General features: G+C 49.6%; 1 protein-coding gene across 1 annotated transcript in view; it reads right to left on the bottom strand.

The window, feature by feature from the left end:
• ADARB2 (adenosine deaminase RNA specific B2 (inactive)) overlaps positions 1-24,117 on the bottom strand; it is a gene marked incomplete at both ends in the record, with an annotated part of 387,024 nt that overhangs the window by 115,788 nt on the left and 247,119 nt on the right. The gene's annotated exons all lie outside the window — the stretch shown is intronic.

Below are 24,117 nucleotides of genomic sequence, written 5' to 3'. Positions count from 1 at the left end.
GCCTGCAGCCCCGGGGGTGGTCCCGGGTGCAGACCTCCTGAGCACAGTGCAGAGGGGAACTCAGACCCGAGAGGAGGTGGCGCTTGGGACCAACGGGCTCAGCTATTTCCCTCTGAACAGAGACGAAAGACAGGTGGGTTGAAGCCCAACTGGGAGAAATGAAAGAATGACTACTGAAGGGACCAGAAGGAAAGCTCCTTATACCAGAGCCCTAACCCTAACCCTAACCCCTAACCCTAACCCTAACCTCTAACCCAAACCCCTAACCCAACCCTAATCCCTAACCCCTAACCCTAACCTTAACCCCAACCAGAAGTGAGTCCACAGGAGAACTCAGCCCCGACACCCCCAGAGCCGCTGTGCTCAGACCCCTGCCCCTCACGGCTCTGTCTCCTCGAGGCTGCAGCATTCGTGACTTTCCATGTGAACCTTGACTATGTTTAGAAAACTGCCGAAGGCAGAATCCCTGTTGCTCATCCAGTGTGTCACAGGGTCGCCATGGGGTTGCCCTTGCCCTGCCTTTGGCCGGGTTGTCCAGGGTCCCTCATCAGGGACACTTTAACATGCTCCGTGCATCATGCTGCCTTTGTCTGCTTCTGTCGTAGGAAAGGAGCTCCGGTTTTGGGCTCATCTAAGTGTGATCTCTCCTGGAAACGTCAACTGGAGGTTTATTATGCAGTCAGCCTCCAGGTGTCCAGACCCAGGCCTGAAACTTACTCTTTTTCTTTCAATTCTGAGCCTGTTTTCTCTTTGGCCAAGCTTTCCAGAGGCCAGGGGAGTTCACATTGAAATTCATTCAGTAGCCTGTTAACAGCTGTTGTTTCCATTAGGGACGAGCAACAATACAATGTTCACTCGGAGAACAATAAATAACTCAAATCCAGAAGGGCTGCTACCTCTTCATTCTGCCGAACACGAAGAATAAGCCCAGGGAAGGCCCAGTTCCCCAAACCCTCATGGCCGAGCTAATTTCCTACACGAGAATGAAATCTCTTGCTTGAGTTATAATTTCATTAAGGGAGCCCAATAATGTTCCAGAAAGAGTGTGAAACTCAAATGATTTAGTCTCGAGCATCTCAGAATGAAATTACAATCTTCTAATAAAGCAGGGCCACCAGCCAGACACCCACAAAAACACACTAAAACAACTCAGAGCTCACCTTAGCCAAACTGTGAAATACTTAAAGATTGTTTTCCATCCATCAGAGTTCTCGATTTCTAGGGTGGCCAGATTTGTCAAATAAAAATTCAAGACACCTGGTTAAGATTGAGTTTTGAATACACAACAGATACTTTGTGTATATACATCTCTAATATCATGTGGGACATACATACACTAAAAAAATTACTCATTGTTTATCTGAAATTCAAACTTAAGGCAAAGGACTTGAATAAGCATTTCTACAAAGGAGATACACAAATGGCCAATTAGCACATGAAAAGATATTCAACATCGTTAATCATTAGGGAAATGCAAATCAAAACTATAGTGAGACACCATCTCACACACATTAGGATGGCTGCTCTCAAAAAAAACCCTAGAAAGTAACAAGTGTTGGTAAGAATGTGGGGAAATTGGAACGCTTGTGCGCTGTTGGTGGGAATGTAAAATGGTTCAACCACTGTGAAACCCGCAACTCCGCTCTGGGTATAGACCCAAAAAGAACTGAAAGTAGGGACTCAGAGTTAGTTGTACACCCACATTCACAGTAGCATGATTCTCAATAGCCAAATGTGGAAGCAACACAAGTGTCCACGGATGGATGGATGGATGGATGGATGGATGGATAAAGAATGTGGTCTGTACACACAAGGGAATATTATTTGTCCTTAAAAATTCCCAGAAGGGAATTCTGACACAGGCTACAACATGGATGAACCTTGAAGACATTATACTAAACTCAATAAGCGAGGCACAAAAAGACAAATGCTGTATGATCCACATAGATGAGGTCCCTAGAGAAGTAGAAATTATAGACACAGAAAGGAGGATGGTGGTTCCCAGGGGCTGGGGGATGGAGAGGGGGAGAGCTATTTAGTGAAGACAGAGTTTCAGTTTGAGGAAATAAGAAAGTTCTGGACACAGATGTGGTGATGGTTGCGCAACAATACAAATGTACTTAGTGTCACTGAACTACATGCTTAAAAATGGTGAATATGGCACATTTTATGTTATGCATGTTTTACTACAATTTAAAAAATAAAAAAGAATTCAAATTTGACTGGACATCCTGTGGTTTTTCTGTGAACCCTATCCCTTCTTGCCCCATCCACTCCTCGGTGGATTTTGGATTTCACGGGCCGGCTTAAACCCAGCAGACAAACCAGGCAGGAAGCACCAAAGCTGCTGAGTCAGCCCACCTGAAACTCCAACTACCATCTCCTGCCACGATACTTCATGAAAGAGAAATGTTTAACACTGAAGGCACATACCCTCTGACTGAGAAACAATTGTCCTTAAGAAAGGACAGACCGAGTCTTTATTTATAAATTTTTGGCCGCAGTGCACAGCTTGTGGGATCTTCATTCCCCGACCAGGGATCAAACCTGCACCCTTGGCAGCGAAAGTGCAGAGTCCTAACCATTGGACTGCCAGGGAATTCCCCCAGACCGAGTCTTTAGAAGGTCATTAGGAAAAAGGGTGAGGAATTACATTTTCTATTTAGAAAAATTCTAAAAAAAATTATTTGCTGTCGATGACTTTTTCGGTAGTTGTTTCCTTGACATGCGCCTGTCAGTTTGGTATCTACTTCTACTGGCTCCAGGTGAGCAGAGCCCTAGTAGCCAACTGGTTCTGGTCTTTGTGTTTCTCACGGTCACCTTTGAAAACGTGGTTTCGTGCTGGTTACTTACTGATGGAAAATAGAGGCCCTGCTTTTCTTTCTCGCAGCTCCGGTTTGGGTCTGCTGAAAGCAGCTGGTTAACAGTACTCCCAGCCTCTCACTGGAGAGTCAGAAGGAGAGGGTCTTCTTCCAGGGAAAGCGGCTGGAAGGGCTGGGTGCTCCCTGCCCCGCAGCTGTGTCTGTGGCTCTCAGCTCGGGCCCAGGGGTCCTGCGAACCAGCTGGATGTTGGCCTGAGTGAGATGCACTGACCTGGACTGGCCCCTGTGAGGAGAGCACCTGGGGTGGCCTCCAATCAGGGGTTGTTTCTAGGGAAGTTCTGGTCACCATCCATCATATTAAAGGTGTTTTTAATGAATTACTTGGAATGATCCAGGGCATTTGTGTTATAAACCTTATTGCTCACTGCAAAATAAGTGGCTCTGGCCCAAGTTGATGTGATTTCATATATTTCTGGAGCACGTGGGGAAGCATTTTCAGGGGCAGAAGCCGTTTCCTGGAAATGGATGAGATCCCATTGGTTGACAATATTGATAATGAAGAACAAACACAATTTGGTAAAGACATAAAGATAGAAAAATGGAACAAAATGGAGGGTTCAGAAATGGAATCATACCTGTGTGATCAACTGATTTTCAACAAAGATCTCAAAGTCATACACTGAGGTGAAAGAAAGTCTTTTTAACAAACAGTGCTGAAAACCTGTACACCATCTTGGAAAAAAGTGAATTCTGAGCTCGATCTTGTATCATAATGAAAGTGTTCACTAAATGGATCATAAAATCTAATACTATAAAACTCCTAGAAGAAAATATAGGAGATTACTTTCATGATCTCCGTGTTGGCAGATTTCTTAGACATAGAAAGCACCAATCATAAAAGAAAATATAATTTCCATCAAAACTAAAAATTTCAGCTCAATGAAATACACTGTTAATCAAACTAAAAGCAAGCCACAGATTGGGATAATATATTTACAATCAGGACAACTGATTTTTATCCAGAATAAAAGAAGATCTCTTATAACGTAATAAGAAAGGACAAAAAATTCAAATTGAAAAAATGGGCAAAATACTTGAACAGAAACTTGACAAAGGAAAATGTTCACATAGCCAATAAACACATCTCCAAGCACTCAACAGTGGTACACGTTAAGGAAACGCGAACTAAAACCATAGAGAGATATCAACACACACCCTTGAACGGCTGAGACTAAAGGTAAACTGTAGGTGCAGTCAGGTCCCCTTATCGAGACCTGGGTTTGTCTTTTTCTTTTTTCTTTTTTGCTTACTTTATAGATTTGGAAGCTCAAATGTATTTAAAAGGCTTTAAGAAGACTCTCAAAGATAAGGCTCTTTGGAGCGGTCCTCGGACTCACGTCCAGACAGCTGTACGTATGGAAACAGAGGGAGCAAGAACCCACGTGAGCGGGACGGGGGCCACGGAAGGTTGCAAGCATCAGGCCCCGCCACACGCCCCGCAGATGTGGAGACTCAGTTTACCCACGAGGAGCCGGAAAATGTCGGCGTTTTGGAGCCTGCTTTTGTGAAAGCCATGTTTGCTTTCACAGACTGTTGTGTTTATCAACAATTTATGAAACAGTTTTTACCAAGTAAGATGAAAATTTAAAAAAGTCTTGCGGCACGAGCCCATGTCAGTTACGTGGAAAATCCGTCCATGGGAAATAACATGTTTGCTGGAAATTTTAATAAAAACCGTAATTGCCAAAATACCTAAGGATTTGATCCTCTCCTGCAAAGCACTAAATAGTTCATAGGTTATTTTTAAAAAATTAGATCATTCACGCACTTGGGTTCTGCCCTATTTCAACCGTTTGGAGTGAGCTTTTGTGCTTGTGTCCTCTGCGTCTGTGGGCCAGGCACTGCCCCGTCCAGCCCAGCTCAGCTGCGAAACAGAAAGAAGGTGACAGTTGGAAGCCGCCAAGCGCAGTCAGTACCTTTGGGCTACAAACCCCAGCCTCCTTTACACGTTCCCTTCTTATGTTTTCCTTTTGCCAAAACGCACTCTGACAGATGGCCCCCCTCAGGCTTGACCCACTTTCCTTCCTGACTGTATCTTCTCCCTCAACACAGGTACGTCTTGAACGGGTGCCGCTTCTATCCAAACACAAATGCAAATCAGCCTGAACAGGTGGGTGACCTCGGGAAGTAAGAAAATAATTAACCTCCATGCAGGCAGGAGAAAGGAATATTTTGGAGGAAAGGCAAAGATATTTTCTTGCAGATTTTCAGGAATGTGTATTTTAAGAGGCCATTTTCAAGCTGTCATCTATGAACAAGGAGATTCAGGTGAAGAAAGACTCTGGGTCTGCACCAAGTTCTGTAACACAAGAGGGTCTGCTTCTCACAAGGAGTGAGGCTCTTCTGGAAACTTCCAGGTGCATAAAACTCATGCTTTTGGTCTTGAAACAGGCAGCCAGCCTGTGTCTGTTCCTCATTCTTTGTATGGGCTGAACTGTGTCCTCCCCCAAAATTCACGTTAAGTCCTGACCCCCAGGACCTCAGAATGTGACTGCATTTGGAGATGGGGTCTTTAAAGAGGTGATTAAGGTGAAATGATGTCTTCAGGGTAGATCGTAATCCCATGTGACTTCAAAGAAGAGGTGAGGACCCAGACACACATGGAGGGACCACCACGTGAAGACACAGGGAGAAGGTGGCATCCACACCCAGGGGAGAGGCCTCAGAGGAACCAGCCCTGCCCACACCTGGATCTCAGACTCCCAGCCTCCAGAACTATGAGAAATAAATGTCTGTTGTTTAAACCCGTGTCTGTGGTTCTTTGTCATGGCAGCCCGAGCAGACTAATATATTCACTCAACAAATCTTTATCGAATGCAAATTAGTTGTACCCCTAACCAATAATTTCACACTCTAATGCTAAGAAGGAACAGTGCTGAGGGACTTGGCCTGTCCAGGGGCACCCGGGAGGTCGGTGTGGGGGGCATCTTGCAGGAGGTGACCTGATAGCTAATAATACCGTCCACCCCTTACTGCGCACAGGAGGTCTGGCTCCAGAGCCAAGCGTACTTCCACTGAAAGGTGAGTCTGGGATGACCCAAGTTAGAGGAGGGGAAGGCCAGGCCAGCAGAGGGGCTACCTTTGCAGCTCTGTCTGGGTGCATCATCATCACCATGGGCCTGGAGTCTTGATTCTGAACAGGGGGCCCCAGGGGGCTGGAGGGCAGCAAACATAAACCTTCTGGATTGTGAGGGGTGAGTGGGAGGGATGGTGGGAGAGGGGAGAGTGGGGGAGAGGGAGAGAGAGAAAGGGAGGGAGGGAATAAGAAGGAGGGGGAGAGAAAACTCTCATCCAAGATGGGTCTGAGGCCCAGACATGGTCCCCAGCAACACCCCACACTCACCCCCGGGAGACCCGACATCTGGAAACTGTTGCTGAGGGGACACGGGGGCCAGTTAAAATATCCGGTGGACATACCTCGACTTTGGCCAATTAAACAGAGATGTTTCCCCTTCCATCTCCCTGGAAGGGGTCAGACTCAGTTATGAGATGGTCAACTTCCATCTGGGCTGAGTTTCACAGATTGGACATAACTAGAAAGTTACGGGCCTGCTTGAGACTCACTGGGGGACAAAGAGGAGGAGGGGACAGAGGAGGTTAAAAGAAGAAAAGCAGAAAAAAGCACAATAACCGTCCATGTTTATGCTCCAAGGGGCTGAAACTTCCAAATGAGCCGGTGAGGACTCTGCAGCTGACACCCTGGCCCGGGTGTGAGGCTGGGGTCTCTGGGCTTACCCGGGAGACCCTTCGTGCAGGGCTGGGATGGGGGGGTGAAGAGGAGGAGACTTTTTCATCCATTACAGACTCAAAGGAAGTCAGGAATATCCAGCGCCTGAATTCCTCTTCAAAGCTCCCAAATTTCGTAGCAAGAGATCCCCTAAGTGAGAGTTGCAGTAGCTCCTGCCGCTGGGAGGACGGCTAATAAATATGTGTATAAAATAGGACCTCCAGTGCACGGGAATTAGAAGCATGCCTCTCAAGGAGTGGTTGGAGCAATAAGAGGTCTCTTATGGAATCCACCATTTCCTCGTGGTTTAATTTCTCGGGCACATTGTTCTCCTCCTGGGAAGCTTCCCCTCAAAGTCATGGGCTAAGACCACCCCATGCCAGCGTGGGCCACCTCCCGGGGGGCCCTGACCAGGCCACGGTCCCAGTGCTGCGAGCAGCCTTGAGGACCACACAGACATCCCAGCTACACCTGGATTATTTTGGGAAGCGGGGGTGGGAGCCTAAAACAAACCAGCTCACACCAGATCATTCTACGTGAACAGCAGGCAAAGACATGGATGGCTGACATGTGACTGACGGGACGGGACTCTGCCAGAAAGTGCATTTAAACAGCAGAAAATCTGCATCTAAAGGTGTGTGTTCACACTTTGCCAGGGCACTCAGGGCCTTTGGGAAGCCCTGCGCTCCCCTCTGATGCTCCATAGGGAGTGGTGCATGTGCCAGTGTAGACATCTCTCTAGATTCCTTTCGGGTCCCCCACGAACCTCGGGGTGCAAGGGCTACTTTGGGCTCCGTCCCTCACACTGAGGACAGTGGTCCTGCTGGACAGTGCATGGTGTCAGACCTGACGGCCCTGTGGCCAGACACGCTGTGCACCACCTTCTCCATCACGCGGGGAGAGGCCAACCTGGGGACGGGTGGCAGATGGCCTGGGAGGTGGGAAGCTGAGCTCTGTGGGACGCTGTCCAAGGCCTTTCCAGGCTCCGAGACCCGACGGGAAAGCCGGAGTTGCTTCCAGGACATCTTCCTTATCCTCCTTCTGGCCAGTGTGGTCGAGGCCCACCAGCCACTCCTTCAGCAAACGTCCCTTGTCTGTCCAGGTGCCGAGTGCCTGGCCTACAGCACCCTGGTTGGTAGCAACTGTCTTGTAGACTTTTCTGGGCAAAGTTTTTACCCAGATTGAAATGTGTTTCTCCAATTAGGAAAACAGATGTGTTCTTGCTTCATGTCACTCACACAGGTGTCTGCCGTGGGAAGCCCCCTCTGGGACGGTCTGGGATGGTCTCCTCTTGTTCCAGGGCTGCTGGCGCTTGCGATTGTGGGGGGGGGCGGTGTTGATGTCAGCTCCAACGTCCAAGGTGAGAGGAACAACCTGTTGTCACGTGGTTTCCTGTGTTTGTCTGTGACACCATGAGACGTGCGTCCACGGAGGGGTCCCTGGTAGGGGCGGAGGGTGCTCCTGGTCACCTGGTCAGAGAGAGCAGGTGACCAAGGGCTCCAGTGGGAGGTTGAACTGCAGGGAGTTTGGGGCTGAAATCAGGAGCCTCCACTGCTCATCGGCTCTGAGGACCCGTGAGGTCTCGAGGGATGGTCCTGTGATTCGGGTCAGGAATTGAGTTAAAGAACCAGCTTGAAGCAGGAAATTCTCAGGAGGTAAGAATTTGACCCTAAAGGCCCATGCAAGTCCTCCGAGAACTGTTGTCAGTGACCTGCAGATACGGTGACAGGCACAACCCTCTGCACGAGGGGCGAGTCCTGCACAGGCTCTGCGATTCATGTCCCCAAAGTCCTCCTTCCATGTTGCTGGCTCTTCACACGTCTGGCGCTTCCTCTGTTGGCATCCTCTGGCCTCCCTGCCCTCTTCTCTTTGGAGACATGCTAACCACAAGTCCCTCTATTTTATAGCTTTCCTTCTATTTCCATTTTATAAAAAGGTTTCTCTGCCCCTTAATACCATCCAGCACGTCACAGGACACAATCATTCTTTGCAGGTTTCTAGGCTTTGAGTGGATGTTGTTGCCTCTTATATTCCCAAAGCCCACTGGATCCAGTATTATTTTTATTTTATTTTCTAGTATTACTTTAATTACTTAAGTACTGAGTTGAGCTCATTTGGAAACTAGAAACAAGACATGACAGGTCGCCCTGTCCTCCGCCACCTTTGTTTAGACTGGTTGTCAACACCATTTTCTTCTTCAGTGCTGTTTGAATGTGGCTAATTTCTTATCTCTTACAAGAATTAGATACTCCAATAACCAAAAATAGAACAACTGATCACATAAGTAATTGTTTAGAGAGCAGGTCAAAGTGTTAGTATCTGAATTTGCAAGTTTAATTATTTCTCTTTAGAATGGAGCTCCTGGCTAATGTATGAAATGATGTTCATTAATTTGAAGCTTCCTAATGGACTGGTCTCTTCATGCAGACTGTCTCAGGACAAGTGAGGGTTGCTAATCACCCTTCCGGAGCTGACCCCAGCAGCCCTCCACCGTTCTGATGTGTGTAATGATCCACGATGTTCCCCATTACCCCATGTAATGGGGTCACACGTATTGACAGACATCAGCCCTACAGAGTGCTGAGAAGCCCCCTCGCTCCCGGCCCCCGACCACACCTGTCCCTGTGCCTCTATGTCCTTCACATCAAGTACTGTCCCCGGTCAGTCTGGCTACTTGAACCCAGGGAGGAAACAGCTGGTTGTTGATTCCATCACCTGTTTATTCAGCAAAGATCGATGGAGCACTTACTATGCCCCAGGATCTAGAATGTTCCAGAATAGCCTAGAACAGCCTAGAACTCCCTCTTCCTGCTGTACTTTCTGCACAGCCTTTATCAGCATCTTCAACACTATGTGTCACACTTGCTTGATTGCCCACCTCTCCCGACTAGAATGGGGACTTCATGCGGGTGAGGATTCCCTTCTGTTTTCATGATAAGATCCTGCGATCTGCAGACGGGACCACTTCATGGGACGTGTGGGCGCTAGTCAGATGGGACTGAACAGAATTTTAGTCAACAGGGTCCTTTTCCTTTGTTCCTGGATTTCACCACAGTGCAGCCTTTCCCTCCTTTCTGAGTGAACTCTGGTCCGTTGGCAGGGTCGTCCACGTCTGTGGCTCAGGACCCCGCCTCTCAGCCTCCTGGTTAAGTTGCTAACGAATTCTCAGGCATCCAGGAGGGGCTGCAGGGAGCCTGCAGGAGTCATGGTGGTGCGGTGTGGATAATCGTGCCCTAAGACTGCCTTGTAAATAAATGTCAGTATTCACCTGCTCAGGGGATTTGTGATACCGTTTTGGAGATGCTCCAGTCTTAACAGTTGCTGTTGAGGAAACTGGGGAAGTGACCAAGCAGAGAAGAGTCCCTGTGTCCTGTGACCAGGACTATAAGGGATGCTTTAATAGAGAGAGAACTAGGCAGGGGCCTGCCCAGGGAGCAGGGCTCAGGGAGCCCTCCAGGAGGGGGCAGAGGTCGTTCAATGATATGACGATGCCCATTCTGTGTCACAGCCCAACGCTGCCTGTGTTTGGAGGCAGGTGTGAGGAAGAGGAAGAGGAGAAAATGAGCAGAAAAGGGAGTGTGTGCCGGACAAGGACGAGGTGAGGCCGGTGAGCACAGGCTGGCCGGGCACTCCGGGTGCTGGACAGGGCGGCCCCTGAGCTGGGCTCCCTGACAGGCCGCTCCTGGCTCCTTCAGAGCCAGAGGCCGTTTACAGAACGAGACACACTGCCTTGTGAAATATTAGTTTCTTATTACTTCTAGCGAGCAGTGGAGTAGAAAGCAGTGTGGTAGGTGGATTTTCTATAAGAGGCAACGTGTGTGTTCTCTATTAGATTCCACGAAAATCAATTTGCAACCCAGTTCAGCCTGGTAAAATTAGATCTAAAACTATTTAATTTTGTTTCAGGAGTGTTTTTCCCATCTGATGCCTGGCCTGCAGACATACAGTGATAAAATACCTTGAGTTATTGCGGGCTCTGTGCGTGTCTGTTGGAGGAGACGCACCCGGTGTTACGCAGCTTCCCAGCGGCCGGTGCCCAGGATACAACGCGAGTCTCCCTCATCACCATGAGGCTCATTTTTAATACTCTTATTTTGCGTTCCACATGGTTTGGTAATAAGATGTGGCACATGGATGTGTTTAATTTGCCTGAGGACGTGCTTTTGTGTTTGCGGAGTCAGGCCCTGTGCTAGAGAGGAACTGTTTGGGGCAGCGGTGCCGGGGATGGGCATGCTGGGCTGAGTCTGGTCGGGTGGGGCTGACACTTAAACACAGGAGTGGGTGGAGGTTGGAATTTTTGCTTCTTCAACTGAAAGTGTCTCTGTTTTGGGCTCTGACAAGACCTGAAAAGTCGGAGAGTTCCAAGCATGCCTTGTCAGGCACTAAACTCTGTCAGCACCTGCTGACGGGAGAATCCACGTTACTCTTTGCTGGGACCCCAGGCCCTGCCAGGCTCCGAGTGTCGCCACGGAGTGTCACCAGCGCTGACCGTCAGGCTTACAGGGCTGCACGGTGTTGGGTGAGGCGGCACCCGGCTCGGCCCGGACCTCAGTTTTCTACTTTCCCACGAGTTGCAGTGAAAATGGTGCTGAGCCCGTGGGAGCAGAAGGGATGTGGCCTCAGCTTTCAGGGGGGACGGGGGGAGGCCAGACCTTGCCCTCTGCGTGGCAGCGGGACAGGCGTTGTTTCCCAGGGTCCTGGTGGACGGACGCCGTTGGTGAAGCACCATGCTCGGCACCTGCGGCCTTGTCACCACTTTTCCACGTCCTGCTTCGCAGCCCCGTCCACCTCCCATGTCCACCAACCCCTCGCCACCCCCATCCACGTTGGAGAGGAAAGTCGCGTGGGGAGAAGTGACGTGACCCTCGGCAGCACAGTTACCACGCGGGTACCATGGTTCACGGGCGACGGGGCCGCGTGTGCCGTACATGAGTCGCCTCAGCTCCCCTTCCAGCCTCGGCATCCTCCCCAATCAACACACGGGCTCACACAGTCCCACCAGGCAGCTGAGCTGGCACCCTACGACCCCACTGAATTGTAAATGCCTCTGGGAAACGGATTGTACATTATTCAGCACTGTGTCCCCAATTTATCCCTAAGAGTTGAAGTTTCATCACGATTTGCTGGACCCGCCTGCCGGCCAGGATCCCGCCCACCAACCCTTCACTTCTCTGCACGTGGCCTGCCCTTTCTCTGAGCAAAGTCAGCATACGGTTACGTCTGGTTTTCTTTAGAGGATTGCAGTAAGACCTGGGGCAGCAGTTCTGCCCAACAAACACAGGTATTATTACCCCCAAATATTTCCAAGAACAAATACACTGGTGGAATCTAAGTTCTGTCAAGTGAAGCAGATTTCTTTACTGGAGGGCTTCGGAGGACTTCGAAGGACCACGTGCTAAGGTCACTAGGAAATCTCGGCCACGAGCGCACAGCTGCTCCCCAGCCATGGAGCCCGTCTCCTCCAGCATCACAGGGACTTCTTTTCAGGAGACAGAACCTGAGACGAGCTGACAGATGGGGCCGCAGAGGCCTCACCACGTCCTTGGGACAGCCCTATGGGCACTTCCTAAATGACGGCTGGGAATATCTGAGCGTGGGGGAGGGGGAGGGAACAGGAACCTAAATAATTCTGTGTTTGGTACAAAAGTGGATGCAAATGAGTAAAGATGTGGTCTAGTCAGAGAAGATCTTGTCATGTTATTTCTGAAGTTCTGTTCGTCAACAGCCATTCTACATATGCCAGTTGAGCACTGGTCTCTGGGAGAGTCCAGGAAAGAGAATGTTCTTTTTCTCTGAACTTACACTCCAGTCTAAACTCAAGACATATTTCCCTTGTCAACCAAGCAATGCAGATTTTGGTCCAAAGGTTAATATCCACACACACCTGAGAAATGATTGTAATAGTGTGTCCTTTACATGTAACCATTAAGTATAAACTATATTAATCGTTCACAGACATCTGCTGAAAGATGAGCTGGCATCTACGAGCCAGATAAGGCCCCCCACTTTAGTAGGGTGTGCATTGTCACTCAGCACCTATTTTCCTTCCCCCACTTCCTTGGGGGGCGCCCGTTCCTGACTCCTGGCCTACGGGTTGGGTAAGGCCAACCCCCCTCTCAGCTCCAAGGGGGGCTCTCATTACCTGATCAGCAGACCCCCCCTTCTGGCCAGAATGGACCATGGGATCCGCTGGGCCCAGTGCAAAATGGAAACGTGGGTCCTTGTTCAGGGATCATTACGATTTCCAGATGGAGACAGCAGAGGATTAAGCCAAGGGCGGGTTTTTCAAGTGGGGCTGCATGACCATGAAGGGTCGGGCCAGGACCCACGTTTCTCTGATGGGCAAGAGCAGCCCCCTGCCCTCTGATCCTGGAGCTGATCCCCTGCAGCTGTAGGAGAGCCTGGCCTCAGGCCACCGTGCATGGCCCACAGGCTACTGCTGGGTGTCTGACCCCTGCAACCAGACACGTCCTAACTTACAAACCCACTCACCACCTGCCTATTTACACGTTTTCTTTCGGCTCATTTCCCCGTGAGATGGACTTACACTGTATCTCTGGGTCACTGTTCATCCCAGGACCCACGCATGTGAGAGGCTCCATGGGGGGTCCATTGGTCAGAAATGTCCGTGTCCCGATGATCGTCACCAGGGGCATCTGTCGGCTTCCATGTGTCCGTGTGAGAAGGACCCTGGCTGGTTGTCACCCCCACCTGTTGTGGACGAGGCTAGAACTGCAGATTGAGATGCAGGGAGAGTCGCAAGCCTGGCGCCTCTCCTTGAAACTGGGATGTGTTTTTTTTAAAGAACTTTGTGCTACTACAGTCAGGAGGGGCCACCTCCACTTGGGGCTTGTTCTTGGCACACTGAACAGACTCAGGCGGCTCTGCGGGAAGCAGCCACCCGGCCCATCAGGGGACCTGGAGAGGTCGGGTGTTGTCACAGCGGCAGGTGGGGATTCACTTGGACTGGCATGTCTCCTCTCTGACACCCACAGCCTGTTCATTTTGCGGGGTATCTGGGGGTGCATCCTTCCCCCAGGCTCCTGCAGTGCCTCGACGCCCTTCCTCTGAGGGACCGCCCGTTGTCTGTGTCCTCCAGATGGCCCGGGTCCCTCGGCTCCTATGCTCCAGGTGTGTCTTCAGGTGTGTCCTGAGGTGGGTCATCAGGTGTGTTGTCAAGTGTGTCCTCAGGTGTGTTGTCAGGTATGTTGTCAGGTGTGTCTGTGGAGCTCCCGTCCCAGCAGAGCTGGTCAGAGACGAGCTAGGGGAGCAGTGTTACAGCACCAGCTGCCTGTGAGCTTGGGGTGCGGCTACCCTCAGGGCTCAGAGAGAACTCGGGTCATGACCCTCCTTTCCAGAGCTTGGAGGCCGAGGCCGACCAGGACGGAGGTACCTTCGCACTAATGGGCTCTTGCTCCGTTCGTGTCTTCCTGATGACAAGCTCCAGAGTGCCCTATGTCTTATTTAATTAAAACATAAGTGTTTTCATCCAAAAGGAGAAGGAAACGGAGGCAAATCCTTTCTTTGAACTAAGCAAGTGTTGCCGGGAACAGCCTGTGAACATGGTGGTGCAGAAAGCCACAGCTTGCAGATGCTGTATTTGAGATTTGAGAGGTTTGCGTGCAGAGGGCTCAGCCGAGGAGCTTCGTCGGGGCCCATCAAGCTTCTGGGGACACATCTCCGAGACTCTCACAGGCCCTGCCTCTCTGCGAGGTGCAGCAGGAGTGATGATGGGGACTGTGCGTCCTGGTCCCCGGGCGGCAAGCTGACAGCCTGCCCTTGAGTCTTGAGATGGACAATAACTCAGCAAAGACAGAGCCACTCATCCGTGGGGCTGTCACTGCTCTGCTGGTGTGTGTCAGAGTGGGCCCAGCAAGGTCAGTGCCACGCCTGGGGGCTTGGGACGCATGGACTCCACTCCGGTCGCCTGTGCACCTGGTCATTGCAGGATTCAGCCATCTCCTCTCCTGGTGCCCAGCAGCATCGTGGGCTGTGAGCTGCCCGGGACCCAGCATCCAGCTCCACCCCACAAGAGACTTGCATTGCTTCAGAGAAATCCGTGGATCCAAAGGGATGCTGACCAGACTCCCAAAGGCTAAGTGATGGACAGTCTTTTTGAGATCCCCCAAATTTGAACTGGAATGAAATAAATTAGGACCATCTCTCTCATCCCCGAGGAAGCAGTGCGTTAAGCCCCAGAGCACATATTTTCTACTAGTTATTCTCATTAAAATTGTTCAAGAACTCGTACTTTGAGGAACCCTACCTCCCTTTTTGCCCAAATTAAACTCAATTAAATTTCAGTTAGAAGCTTCCTACATACAATTCCTGGTGTTAGAACTGAGTGGGGATGCAGACCCCCCCCTCCTGCCTCCTCCATCCCCAGGGAGCCTTCCACCTGCTCCCAGCAGGTCCTCAGAGCCCCTGGGGTGACCTGGGGTACAGCTGCCAGCCGACAAGAGGACAGCCCTGCACATCTTCCCTGTGTCCAGTGCCTGTAACCAGTTCGGTGCTGGTAATCCGAGTGTTTATTGCTTATTGACTACGTCTCAAGAAAAAGGTATAAGGCATCAATTTGGTGTATTACCTCAGCAGATGCTCACGGCAATCTTATGAGTTAGCTGCTATTATTATCCTCCTTCTCATCAATAAGAAAAGCGAGGTTTTTTTATTGGAAGGATTAAGCGATTTCCTCAAACTCAGGCTCTCTGACTCCCGGCTTCCACAGAAAAACCATCTCCATGGAGACCTCCATTCATCGGGGTCCCAAGAGTCAGTGTGCTCTGGGGAAATGTAGTGTCACACACCCAAACTTCATGATGCCTCAAACGAACCTGTTTATTAAACCCTCTGCCTATAGACTCTGATTACAATTTGCTCTTTTCAAAGTCGCCAGCCTTGATACAGGCATAGATTTTTATCCTGCTGAATGGACTGAATGTGTGGTCCGGATCCTGGTGCCATATCCTGGTGGCTCCCACTCAGGGCTAATCAGCCGACATGTGTCACTGTCTTCCAGGCCTGAGACCACCCCCCATCAGCTGCTCGGACATGGGCTGCCAGACACCTCTGGACACATGGTCACACCTGCTTTCAACTCAATCCTGCAGCCGTGAGCACAAGCTCCCAGGACACGGAACGGACAAGGGGGGCTTCTCGGCAGGTGAGGGGAAGGTGACTGGCTCGTCTTCCTGCAGGTCCCCCTCTCGTTCATCTCTGCAACCTCCGTCCACTGACACTGACCCTGGGGGTTCCCAGAAATAAACGTGGCCTTGACTCCCCACCCCCCATGGATTGGTGGGTGTCTCAAATTTCAGAGAAACTCTCCGATAACCTGAGCTTGTAGGCCACGTTGACGTAGGGCAGACCAAGCCGGGTGTTGGGAAGTAGAATGGGAACAGGGAATGTGGATAGAGCACTGGCTCAGTTCTCTTGGGTTGTCTGAAATGAGGACGCTTCAGGCCGGACAGAGAGCAAACACCTTCTGTGACTGGTTCAAGGACTGTGCTCAGGCCAGGGCCCTCAGGGGACCAGACCTAGCCTCCTGCCATTTCTGCCGCCCCATCAGCCCCATCCGTCCCTGCAGCCTGGGGCCTGTCCTGCCACCTCCTGGGCTGGACAATGGGTTACTGGCTCTCTCATTTGAGTAGACGATGGATGGAAGAGGGACAAAGAGGGTGTTTGGGAAGCTGCGCAAAACAGCAGTTGAGCCCAGAGCCCCTGAAGGAAACCCCCTCAGAAGTCTGGGAGGACACACAGGGACCCGTCCACAAAGCCCACCCATGTCTGTGACCCTGCTCTGAATTAATGTGTCATTTCACACAGGCACTTACCAAGCCCACTGAACACCCACTAACAGGCCCGTCAGTCCCTGCTGGGGTAGTGGGGAGGCCTCATCAAACAAAGACGTACTGCTCCCATAACGGTGCTGGCCGGCCCAGCGGGAAAGCCTCTGAGACTGAACTGTCCCCTCTTTCACGGTCCCCCAGGGAGCCGGGGGGATGGCCTGTAGTGTCCCCTCTCTTCTGCAGGCAATACTGGAAGGGGTGCCTGGGTCCCTCATCCCAGCACCTCCGGGGAGAGGTTTCACTGCCTTTCATGACGATGCTGTGTGTGTCTGGCTAGGAGGGCGCTGGATCAACCCTGAATGGACCTGGACAGCCAGGAACTGGACAGCTGCCTTTCCTTGACCTCCAGGCCGGAAGGGGAAGGGAGGAGGGTGTCCGGAAGAATCAGTACTTCCTGGTGCAATATTTCCCTAAATCCTACCTGACTTACACTAAGACTCTCCATTTTTTAACCTGAAGCCAAGAATTTGATGCTTTTCCCCCCTCCAGTAACTGTCTTCAGGTACCAAGGGTCCAGTGCTGGGCTGGGGGATGGGACAGGTGCGAATGGGGACCCAAGGTCAATGCAGCCTGGACAGACCGGGGGTGTCATGGACGGTGCTGCATGGGGCAGCCCACCCGCCCCCCTGCCCCCGGTCTCAGCTAGGCCTGGGCGTGGGTTCCGTGTCACTCCTGCCACTTATAAGCTGCTGTGTGCAGGGAGGCTGCTTCCAGGGTGAGAAAGAGCCCGCATACAGTAAGTGCCATCTACGTGCTCAACAAAATCCATTCTGCAGCAAAAGCTATTCTGTTTTTCTGCTTTTTCTACTGAAGTTTGGAAGCTGTCTCCTCATCACTGTCAGTATCATTTCTCTACGTAAATACTCTAAAACTTCTGTTTAAAACAACTTTTACCTGGAATTGACTTAAAAACACGACAGAAATGGAGACTCCGATAGGGCTGATACCTTAATTTCTGCTTTGCTCTGGCCAAGTTACCAGGAATTTTGAGGAGAGCACTTGTTTTCTGAGAAACTGTCAAGGACTGCACGGCAGGCGTTTGGGGCAAAGGCAACAATTGAGATGAGGGTGACTGGTCGAGGGCCATCCTGTCCTTGAGCCCAGCACCCCCCGCGAGCTTGGAGACCGGGGGACTCACCCGCGAGGGTCAAACCTGGACAGCTCTAGGATCTTTAAAGAAAGTTGCAAAACATTCTCAAGAGCTGGGCTTCTCTGTTGTTGCCTGTACCACCTGAAGTGTGTATTGAAAAGGGAGTCCAGGAATGTTTGCTAAAAGGAGAGTTTGCAGAATAAATGAACTTTAAAAATTTCTGCATGCAAATCTGAATTAAACTTGAGCTTTAGCTCTGTGGGTTTGTGACTTTACTCCTGCTTTAAAAATGCTCTCCGTTTTTCTTTAGAGCTATTATATAAATTCAAAAAAGTCCAAAACAGCAGAAAGTATTTCTTCTGAGCCCATGATGAAGCCGCCAGTAATCCCGCTCTCTGAGAGAATGTGGACAGACAGAACTTCAGGGATCCACTCGTGAGCACTGGAAGGATTTGAAGAGTCTTGGGCGTGGAATCTGGCCGAGGAGCGGGTGCTGGGTGCGCCCGGCTCCAGGGTCTGGCGGGTCCGCTGGTCTCCATGAGATGCAGGCGCAGCTCTCGGCCCCACTGTGGAGCTGTGTCCCCCCTAGACCGCTCAGTCCTGGCAAGCCAGTCGCCCTCTGAACCCAGTCACCCTCTGAACCCCAGTTTTCTCCCCTTTTTACAGAAGGAGAAGCTACTCATGCATTGTCATGAGCATCAGATACGGCAACACCATCCAGTGTGCAGACGAGATTTGGGGACACGGACTGTTCCTTTTCCCCTGAGCCCGTCACCGTCCTCCCCACTTGAGACCACCCTGCAGAGAGCGGGACCTGCTCACTGTCTCATGACCGACAAGGGGGTGGATGGACCCTGGGGCTGCAGACCCTGGATTCTCAGCAGATGGGGCCGCAGGCAGCTTGGCTGAGATCCCACTGCTGAATAGTCTGGAGGCATCGGAGACTGCCCTGCTCCCCCCGAGGGGCCACAGTCAGGAGGGGGTGTCAGAGTGAACCTGGGGGACCAAGCAGGGCCCTGTGCAATTTGGAGGGTTGCTGGGCATACGGACTCGGGATGAGGTAGGATGGTGGGCTTCCTGGTGAAAGCACACATGAAGGGTCAGCAGGGGAGCAGCGGTTTCACCCCACAGCTCATCCTGTGTCCACTGTCCTTCTGTCCGTCTCCTCTGTCATCTGAGTGATGGATGGGTGGGGGTGTGGATAGATGGGTGGGTGAACAGATGGGTGGATAATAGATGGGTGGGTACATAGAGGGGTATGGGGATGACAGACACACAGACACTACACCTCAACAGAGTGGAAGTATATATCTGGGAATATGGAGACTCTCCAATTAATAATTAAATCACTCTTTTTGTGTGTGTTGCTTATATGTCACAAAATGATCGTTTGATTGGATTTTCCTTCACCATTTCATCGAGTTGGTTTTGTGCAAATAAGCTACTTCAATTGAGTGGATTAGCTGTTTATTAAAATTATAAACAATAATTCAATTTCTGGTAAGGATAAAACTAGACTAGGAAAAGTTATTTGTTTGACTCAGTTGATGAAAGGGTAAAAAGAAAATAATTGTCAGTTAATGTGAGAAGTTATGGCTTCCTTAAATGCCATCTCTTCCAGGCAGCCTTCCTGATTAACTCTAAAATAGTAGTGTCCCTGGTCTCTGGACATTGATAGAACTCCAATGGCACTTATGTTATGGGGTCTCGTGTGGGCGATTCTGGTGTTGAAAGCCTGGATAGCAGGCCTGGTTTCATCACTTAGCAGGTGTGTGATCATAACCTGCTCAATGAGTGTCTCCAGACCTCAGTTTCCTGCTCTATAAGACGGGAAATAACAGGATCAAACTCAAGAGCGGCTGAGGGGCTTTAGGGGTAGCCCACGTCACAACCCCTTGCAACCTGGAAGGATCTAGGTAAGTGCTAAGTGTCACTGCTGCAGGTCTCTTTTCCGTATCATGTGCCACGTAGATGCTGGACTCAGCCCTGTGTCTGACGAGAGCAGTTTGGGACAGTACTGCTGATCCAAATTACTTCCTACTCTGTGCCCTAGCTAGTTTCAGGTTGAACAACATGGATAAAATAGTGAAAAATAAAAAAGCACAATGAGCATTCCACATTTCTGCAAATATATCAAGTCTTCCAAAGTTTCTCAAAACATTCAGAAAACCCCAACAGAATGCTGGCATTGTCAGTTGTTTATTTTCTAGTATCATTCAGATACTCTGGGGGAAAAATGTCCACATCCCATTTTCGTTAATATTTTTTGGAAAAGTTCCCTTTTCTCTTGCATGTCCTTTAGGTCACACACCAGGCACATATGTCCTATGCTCCTTTTGTAAGTGTAACTACATAGCCAGGGAAGAAAAAGATTCACCTTGAACACTGGCTTTTGGGCAAATAATGAGGTTAAGGAGATGGGCATGTAGACATACTTGGTTTTAAGCAGAATAAGACCAAAGCAGGGGTTTATATACACACGAAAATGCAAGGTAACACCATTTGGCTACTGATCATTTCACCTTTTTGGCATCTGGGAATCTACTCTTGATATACTATGTAATTTAAATTTAGAATCTAGTGTATGGAGAATGGACCCTCACTATGATACACTTAAAAAAATCAAGACGGAATCAGTATAAGAGGTGTATCTGGGCTCTCACCCAAGTGGGCTGAGTTCTAGGGAAACCAAGAGCCGCTCTTTGGAGGGAAGAGCGGGCCCAGAAGGTTGGTGGAGCACCCGCCGCGGTAAATTACGGGGGATGCAGGGATAATCTTGGCACAGCAGTTTTGTTAACTTCTCATTACTGCTCCTTCCAAGCAGCTCTAGTTAGATAACTGGTGAATTACACTGTCTAAGGTTACCGCTCAGACAGCCTGCTGAAGTGGGAATTCTCCTCTTTCATCATTAGATCTACATGTTGGGTACATGCTCGTTAGCTTTCACACGACGTAGGAGGGATTCATCAGCTCCTCCATCTCTGGTACTCGCTTTAAGACTCTTTAGATTAAAGATGAATCAAAGTGATTCAGTTCTGTAAGTTGTGGACTAGAAATCAGTGTCTCTCTGGACATCATCCAAGTGTAAAATGTAACACAAATTGCCTTTAAAAATTAATAATTCACAAAAATCTATGGGCTAAGCCCAGTCTGGCTTGAGAAGATAAGTAAAATAAATATTGTAAAGTCAATTTTTAATAATCTGTGGTGTGGAATTTAAGCACAAGAGGAAACACTTAGCAATTAGGCAGGAGCATTCGGTGCATGATTAAATGTGAATAATCATGTTTAAAGGCCCCGTACCTCACTCACTAGCAGGAAACATCGTCTGTAGTTGTAACCTAGCACACACAGCTCACACCATTTCTCTGTTTAATGAGGTCCTACGTGGAGATGTTCATGTTTGAGTAGTTACTTTTATAAGTATTTTTACATCGACAGCTCTGTGTAAGGCTGACAAGAAGTGGCAGAGACAGATGTTTGATGAGGGAGTGTCAGACCAGCGCAGTCATGGGAAATAATATAATTAGATCTGTCACTAGGCTGGTAACCAGTGCTTGGCGTATTTATCTAATTATTGAGACTGCACATTTACATCTGAGGGGATTTCATTATAAGAGGTTTATAAGATTTGGAGTTTAGGCTGATCTCCTGACTCTATCTACCAAAGAGAAGCTGGCCTCTGGGCTACGGTTTTTCTTGATGAAGAATAAAATCCCTGATGGCTGATGGCAGGTCCTCATTGTCCAGAAAGAGGCATCATCAGAAAAGGCAGAGGAAGTGAAATAGTCAGAGGGGTGGGGTGTTCTCAGATGTGGGGGCCGCCTGCTGCAGAGGAAGGAGACCAGGGCCAGATGGCGATCCTGGAGGACTGTGTCCAGAACCATGGCCCCGCACCCAAGACAAACAAGAATACAGGCCTGAAGGACCGGTACTGAAGTTTCCTCTCTATAAGTTATGACATCCCGGGAGCTTGCATTACGTGTCTACCCTGAGTGAGTCTGCAGAGGAGATGGGGATGGGAGTCTGGTCATCCCTGAAGCACCCAAGGCCTTCCTCTCTGCTCTGCTGTGCTCCACGCCCCCTGCTCTCCACCCACTGCGCCAGGGAAGCCACCCAGAGCCCCACACCCTCCACCTATGGTCAAAGTGCTGGTAAGAGTCAAGGCCAACGACACAGGCACATGAAAAATGCTCCACATCACTAACTATTAGAACAAGGCAAATCAAAACTACAGTGAGGGATCACCTCACACCAGTCAGAATGGCCATCATCAAAACATCTACAAATAATAAATGCTGGAGAGGGTGTGCAGAAAGGGGAACTCTCCTACACTGTTGGTGGGAATGTAAGTTGGTGCAGCCACTATGGAGAATAGTATCAAGGTTCCTTAAAAAACTAAATATAGAGTTACCGTATCACCCAGCAATCCCAATCCTGGGCATATAACTGGACAAAACTATAATTCAAAAAGATACATGCACCCCAATGTTCAGATCAGCACTGTTTACAATAGCCAAGACATGGAAACAACCCAAATGTGCATTGACAGATAAAGAAGATGTGGTATATATATACAATGGATTGTTACTCAGCCATAAAAAAGAATGAAATAACTCCATTTGCAGTAATATGGATGGACCTAGAGACTGTCATACTGAGTGAAGTAAGTCAGAAAGAGAAAGACAAATATCATATGATATCGCTTATATGTGGAATCTAAAATATGACACAAATGAACTTATTTATGAAACAGAAACAGACTCTCAGACACAGAAAACATACTTGTGGTTGCCACAGGGGTGGGGTTGGGAAGGGAAGGATTGGGAGTTTAGGGTTAGCAGATGCAAGCTATTATATATAGAATGAATAAACAACAAGGTCCTACTGTACAGCACAGGGAACTAGATTCAATATTATGTGATAAACCATAATGGAAAAGACTATGAAAAAGAGTATATATATGTATAATTGAATCACTTTGCGGTACAGCAGAAACTAACACAACATTGTAAATCCACTATGCTTCAATAAAAAAAAAATGAGTCAAGGCCAATGATGGTGGCCAGGCCACTAGGGTGGGACACTGGGTGGGGAAAGAATGGGCTTGGACACCAACTTGGATCTGCCTTGATCTAATCCAGGCAAAAGGAACCTTCCGCATGGAGGTGAGAGTCAAAGCTTTGGCCACGGACTGAGTGTTTGTGTCCTCCAAAAATTCATATGCTGAAACCTAACCCTCAGTATGATGGTGTCAGGAGGTGGGGGCTTTGGGAGGTGATGTGGTCATGGGGGTGGAGCCTCCATGATGGGATCAGTGTCCTTATAAAGAGACCCCAGAGAGCCCCCTGTCCCTTCCTCCAGGTGAGGACACAGCGAGAAGACTCCTTCTGTGAACCAGGAAGCGGGTCCTCACCAGACACCGAATCTGCCAGTACTTTGACCTTTGATTTCCTGCCTCCAGAGCTGTGAGGAAGGATTCCTGTTGTTTAAGCTCCTGTCTGTGGTGCTTTGTTACAGCAGCTTAAACAGACTAAGACAGCCTTATGGTCAAGAGCAGCACACGTCTGCACCCGTGTGTTCCGCAGTCTTTGCCTCCTGTGCAGATCTGCATGGGATACTGGTTTCCAGGCCAGGAGGCTTGTTAGGATTTGGGGATCTGAACTCCAGCTACGCTCAACATAACTAAAATAATGGTGCTCAAGTGACCCCGGTTTTAATTTCAAGGTTGCTACCCAGTGATTTCACAGAAGCCACTGAATATTTCTGTGTAACAATTGGCCAATTTCTAAAAGCCTGGGAGTGTGGGGGTCAAGGGGGGTTGGAACATAGTCTTCTCTAGGGTCTCTCTGATTACAGAATTTATTCACGTATTGAAAAAGATTTATTGACATCTCTGGGCCAGACACTATTCCAGGCCCTGGGGATATGGCAGTGAAATCACTTACCCAGCCATGGGTCCCATGAGGAGTGAAGACGTGTGGCCCTTGGAACATGACAACAACACCCACCTTTCTGGTATCTACAGCTGACAAGACCCGCAGCTAAACAATCCTGAGCCGAGGGCAGAATGTGGGTGTCTCCCTGTTTTACAGAGCCCCAGAGAGGTGCCCTGACTTCCACAGCCTGTCCTGGAGCCTCCAGCCAGTGCCGGGGATGCCGGGACGAGTCCTCTCTCCGTTCAGCATCCTGTGCCTCCAGGGGCAGGTCCCCACCTCTGTCTCTGGCTGCCTCTCCAGCTATGCCCCCGCTGCATCCCCCTAAGTTAGAGGCCCCAGCGCACACACGTACCCCCGGCTTTGAGCCACTGCTCACATTGCTCATTGCCTCCCCTCCTACAGTTACTGCACTTTCTCTTCCCCACTCACCTGGATCCCACTCCGTCCTTAAGACCTAGTCTGATCCCTGTGTCCTCTCTGAGGACCTACACGAGCTTGTAGCCACCTCCCCATCTTCCTCACTCCTGAAACACTTGTGGTCTCCAGCTTCCAGCCAGCCTTGTCAGAGGATGTTTTGCACCAGCAGGGCTTTCTCATGGTGTTCACCATCCTCAAGGTGATGCTCAGCTTT

Source organism: Mesoplodon bidens (assembly GCF_964165515.1).
Source record: "Mesoplodon bidens genome assembly, chromosome: 3".
NCBI classification, from domain to species: Eukaryota; Metazoa; Chordata; class Mammalia; order Artiodactyla; family Ziphiidae; genus Mesoplodon; species Mesoplodon bidens.
Note: the sequence above shows the minus strand (reverse complement) of the source record. Positions and strands in the feature narration are given on the sequence as shown.